This window comes from Pyrus communis, chromosome 17 (assembly GCF_041283825.1).
Source record: "Pyrus communis isolate YQ-2024b chromosome 17, ASM4128382v1, whole genome shotgun sequence".
Classification (NCBI taxonomy): domain Eukaryota; kingdom Viridiplantae; phylum Streptophyta; class Magnoliopsida; order Rosales; family Rosaceae; genus Pyrus; species Pyrus communis.
The window spans coordinates 1,195,351-1,201,350 of NC_142581.1; positions in this window are offsets into that span (position 1 = coordinate 1,195,351).

Consider the following 6,000-nt stretch of genomic DNA (forward strand, 5'->3'; position numbering starts at 1 on the left):
AAATCGATGCAAATGCGAAGGGCACCGTTTTTCTTTAATACGGGGACGATATTGGCCAACCATTCGACATACCGAGCGGTCCTAATAAACCCGGCTTTTAGAAGCCGAACTAATTCTTCCTTAATGCCGAGTTGTACTTCGTTTGAAAATCGGCGAGGAGGCTGTCGAAAAGGCTTACACCCCTCCTTGATGCGTAGTTCGTGCTCCACAAGGTTTCAGTCGAGGCCTGGCATTTCATGATAACTCCACGCAAAGCAATCTTTAAATTCGTGGAGTAATTTACGGAGTTCGACCTTCATGGACGATGGGAGTAACGCACTAATAAACAATGTTCGAGGATCCTCAGCCGTGCCGACGTTCACTTCCTCTAACGGGTCCTTGACTTGAGGTCGATGGTCTTCGAGTTCGGCCGGCGCAGCCTGAACTTTATCGAAAGATAGAACGGGGCCGTTATCTGATTCGGCCAGAAATTCGATTAAATTGACGCCAGAATGTGGTTGCTTGGTAATGGCGTACCAATGGGCCAGCAGACGTTCCATTGTAGATGAAACCGCGGCCTGACGCCATTCTTGTGTGGTGTGCTCAATCATCGGCATTGATAACCAAGTTCGCCAAGCCAAGTCTCGCCGAATCCTGTTGGACAGTCTCGGCGCCGACCTCAATCACTTTTTGCACTGAAATTCTCGTCGGCCGTCCATCCTCGTTAAGGCCTTGGAGGGTGATGTAGCCGACGTGATCATCATAATAGCGAGCCTGAATCATGTTGGTTTCAAATGGTTGGTTATCGACCGGGTGAACTACGACCGATTTGCCATCCCAAAAGATGAGGACTTGGTATAATGATGAAGGAATGCAACTGGTTTGGTGGATCCAGTCGCGGCCAAGTAATGCGTTATAATCCGTCTTAGAATCAATGACAAAGAATGCCGTCATGTGTTGACGACCGGCAATGCTAACTTCCAGCGGGAGCACCCCTTTTGTCTGAGATTTGTCACCAACAAAGCTGCTCATAGTGATCCCTGACGGAATGAGTTCATTATCAGAACGGCGTAAAGCCTTCATGACGGATATTGGCATAATGTTGACCGTGGCTCCACAGTCAACAAATACTTTAGAAATGGGAAATCCTTCGATGTGTGCCGTGACGTACAACGGCTTCAGGTGTTGGAGATTAACCGAGGAGGAGCGGGGAAATAGCTCGGCCAAAGCTGCCTTAAGGTTATCTCCGCTTTGGTTTTCTCGGTCGTCGTCGTTTGCGACGAAGTCTACTTGTGTGGCTTCCTCGGCTACTACGTCCCCGTCCAAGAAACTCGACTGGTGGGTACTCGGTTAGAATTCAGCGGGTAGAACGTGTACCATACTAATCTTCATATGTTCGAGGACCGAGGGGCCCATTGGGTCATGGTCGTTGTCTTCCGGAGAACTATCCTCTGTAGCAGTCGTCGGAAAATCCTCGATCAGACTTTTGAGTTCCTCGGTAAGAGCCGGTATCCGAGACGTGGGAACCAAATCGAGTGTGGGTGGGCCATTTCCTTCGACGATGTGGACTGCCGAAGATTTATGTTGGTCCTTTGTTACACGGGCTCGTTCTTCATATGCAATACGGGCGTTCCTCGTGTCTAGATAGGTATCCAATCGTGCTATCCGTTTTTCCTCGTCGGCCGTGAGGCCGAAGAGCGATACAGCTGAGAAGACTTCGAAATGATAGCGTAAATGCTGAAGGTCTTCGAGCGAAAAGGGTAATTCGGCGGTGTCGATATCTGTATAAGGATCGACCTCAAAACCAAGGACCCGAGCCTCCCGTATATGTTGGAACCTAGCTTTAATGGCTGGATCAGAAGTTTTCTGGATAATCTGCTCGGCATCAGGACAAGTTAGCGCTAAGTCGAGGGCTTCCTGGCATGCCTTGGGGAGTCCGTACAAATCATTTGCGGAGTATTTCTTATGAAATTCTCGCATGTATTCCATGGATGCACCGAGGAATGGAGGGTGTAAGTTGCGCCGTATTTTGATAAACGGCTCGCGCGTTGGTAACGGAGAAAGTTTCCTTTCGGCCTCTTGTGTAAAGTATTCTAGACGAGCTCTCGTTTCCCCAGGCCGGAGAAGGATCTTAATACGTTTCTCAGCTTCCTCAATAGTGGTTTCGAAATCAGCATCCGCTACTTTCCTCCCTTCGACTAACTCGGTCATGATAGTCGGGGTTGGCCGTTCGCCAATATCTTCCACGGCCTTTTTTGGTTGCCATTGGTTGGCCGGACTAGCTTGCGCTTCTTGTCGCCGAGCCATGCAATCTATCCGTTGGCGGCGACGTTTTTGAGATTTAGATAGCGCTGTATACAAGCCGGTTGGAGAGTTGTAACTGTACCAGCGTTGATCTGATGTCCTCGGTGGTTTGAAAGTTTTGCGATCGGCTGGTAATCCTGAACTGTTGGCATTGCGCGAGTAATAATCCTCATTATAGAAAGGTGCGTCGAAATCAAGACGCCGCCTGGCCGAGGTCTGGTCTTTCGGCTGTACTTGTGGGCCGAGTTGATCAAACACTTGACGTCGTGGACCTAATCCCTTTGATGATGTAAGGGCCGTAGGTGATGTTGAAGATTTCTTCCCAGGTTCGACTGGTGTTTTACAATGGTCACATAAAACCTTCGAGCCACAAGTTCCGTCGGATTTTGACCTTGTCATCGGCTCCTCGGCGGGTCGCACTGATTGTTCCGTTGGCGGTGCATTTGAAAATATATCAAGCTTTAGTCTTGTTCGACCATTTTGTTGACGGATATGCTGCACCGGGACATATTCGGCCTTCCCTTTGTTCTTGGGAAGGTGGGCATCCACCATACCAATCGTTGTCGAAGGGAAAGGATTAACGTCGACCGCCATTTTTTCCGGAAATTTCAACTTTCCTTTTTCGATCCAGCTTTGAATTGTGTCCCGGAACACAACACAATTATTGGTTGCATGCTTATTAGAATTATGATACTTGCAGTATATCTTTCCTTTTAATTCATCGGCCTTAGGGATAGTATGCCCCGGCCGAAGCTTGATGATTTTTGCTGCCAATAACTGATCGAAAATTGCGTCAGCTTTGGTGATATCAAAAGTGTATACTTTTGATGACTTACCTGTTTCCTCGGCGGTCAAACGGGTTTTGGCGTCCTTGGTATTTACTTGCGCCAAAGCCTTGCAAACATAGGGTTTGTCTATTATGATCTCGGCCGCATCCACACTCGCATACTGAGGGTCTTCACTTTCGGCCGATGCATAGCTCACCGTGGGGTTCTTATACAACGTCCCCCGGGATGGTGACTTTGATATCTTTTCTTCTCGGAGCAGATACTCATATTGTTCGACGTGTTGAGCAAGTTCGTACATATCTCGAATATTTGCCCCCAGAAACTTCTTCTTGTACTCCACGTCCAATCCGTTGAGGGCGATCCTGACGAATTCCACTTCGGGGAGTGGCACTCGGCACCAATTCCTGGCCGATTTAAACCTTGTTAGGTATTCCATTGGAGATTCATCAGATGCCTGAGCCATCCTGGCCAAGGATGATACGGACATCTCCATCCCTGGCCGATAGAATTGTTCATGGAACTTTTCGACCAACTCTTCCCAACTCTGCACGGAGTTGGGTGGAAGATTAATGTACCAGGCGAAGGCTGAGCCTGTCAGTGAAAAGTTAAACAGCCGTAGTTTGTAGAAATCACTATTGACGTCCCCACACTGCGCTGTGAACCGAGCCACATGTTCTAGTGAGGATAAAGATGATTCCCCGGCGAAGAGGCTGAAATCGGGGATCTTAAATCCTCGTGGGTATTCAAACCTTTCCACATAAGCCGGGTATGGGTGAATGAATTTTGGAAACTTCGGCCCTTTCTTTAGGGCCGAATCAATCATTCTCTGGATTTCTGTCACGTTTATGGAAGCATCTTCATCTCCCTGGCTTGGTCCCTCGGATCTATTTCCTGGTCCTCTTCTCTCTAAGGGGACTGGCTGCGGCCGAGCGGACCCTCTCTCGGCTGGTATGGGCACATTTGTCGGGAACTGCCGCGGTTGGCCGACCTGTCCATCTTCGAAAGCTTTACTGACTAGTAGTTCAAGCATTCTGGTCTGTGTATCGCTGTTACTACGTATTGCGTCTAGCAAATCATTCATCTTCTGACCAATCGACTGCTCGACCTGACGATATTGTTCATCCAGTCGTCTTCGAAGGAAAGTCCTAGTTGGTGGATCGGAACCTTCCCCGCCATCGTCATCACAATCTTCCACAATCCCTTCCATGAACATTCCAGCTGTTTGATTCGGGACTGCGGGGTTGTGAAGTTGCCCGCCGAGACAGACCTCATTCTCTCGGCGTGTTACACTTGTGGCCACGGGCGGCGCAATTATGATCGGATTTTTTGTAGAGTGCAAATCCTGCCCAAGGCCTTGCACTGGCAAGTCAGTCGTTGACTTTCCCATGGTTGTTTTCTGCTTCGTAGACCGTGTCTCAATGGTCATGAACTCCGAAGGTTTAGCACAAATGGTCCCACTGGGCGTGCCAAAATGTTGACCCTAATAATTACAAAACCTACGTGGCGCGCAGGCCGAGTAACTAGTAAGCTAACTACGTCCTTCGGTTGAATGCGGGGCGTGCCAACTCGTCGGCCGAGGAGTACAATTTGTTGATGTCGCTTGGAGCGCGTCGTTGACTTCTGTATCTTGCGATTGCGACCGAGGAAGGAACGCTCTCGGTCTCTGAGTTCTACAGCCTGAAGACAAGGCTGCCAATTCTGCGGAGTTCAATAATCGTCGGAGCCCGATTCGGTCACCGTGATTATATTCGTGAGAGTATAAGCACGTCGAATCGAGACCAAGGTGTATGGGCACAGGTACTCGAACGTGATGTATGTCTTGATGGTAAACGTAGTTCGGCCGTCGGAATGCCGAACCCTGAAACCTACTTGCGAGTATCCAATCATAAAACCACTCGGCGTCCTGTACGCCGAGCAATGTGATTCGTAACACCTAACTATGCCGAGAAAGCTTAGCAAGGTGACCTCTGCCAACAAAGGTTCGAAAACCTTTCTCGACCGAGACTTGGATAGATAATCGGTCGACCTCGACGCAGTGCTGTTTATCCAAACTGAAGGTGCTTCTCGGTCGGCTGATTCTGCGGCAGCAGTGCTGTTTATCCAAACTGAAGGTGTTCGCCGGGCGCTTCCACAGTGCTGTTTATCCAAACTGAAGGTGTGTCGGCAGGAAAAGAAAAGGAAAAATCTCAAGGTGTTTGAGAGGTTTTGCGCAGGGCAATTGTATGCTGATTCTGAAGGTCCTTTCTGTTTGCATGATTTCTTGTATTTATAGTGCCCCATTCCTTGAAACTGACTCCGATTTGGATTGGGAGTCCTTGTCCCATTTCGCTTCTTCTTCGAACAAACCTACTCCTACTGGGATTCTGAATTTTCCTTCGTTTCGGGACTTCATTCCTTGCTGGTCGAGAATCCCAGTCGCAACAGGACTCCCTCGACCCTTCTGTTTATCTGGACCATTAATGATAGGATTTGGCCGACCCTGTTAGCTGGCCCGGGCCTTATTATTCGGCCCATAGCATCTGTTATTACCTTGGGCCGAGCACATCTGACTGCTCGGCCTGCCCAAGATATTTTGGGCCCAAACACATAGTAACAAAAAATATTGACGAGACGGAAGGACTAAATTGATGTGCGGTAGTGAAAGTCAGGACCAAATTCATCGATTTTTGAAAGTCAGGAACCAAATTGAGGAGTTTGATCAATGGCAGGAACCATTTGTGATAGAAATCATTATTTTGTGTAATCCACACGTGTCACCATTTTATTGGGTTTGTGGGTCCCACATACAAACTAGCAGAATAGTTGACGGAATCTAAACGGAATGGCCAAATTGATGTGCGGTAGTGAATGTCATGAACGTTATTGATTGGTTTTGAAAGTGAAGAATCAAAATGATGAGTTTGATCAATCTTAGGAACCATTTGTGATA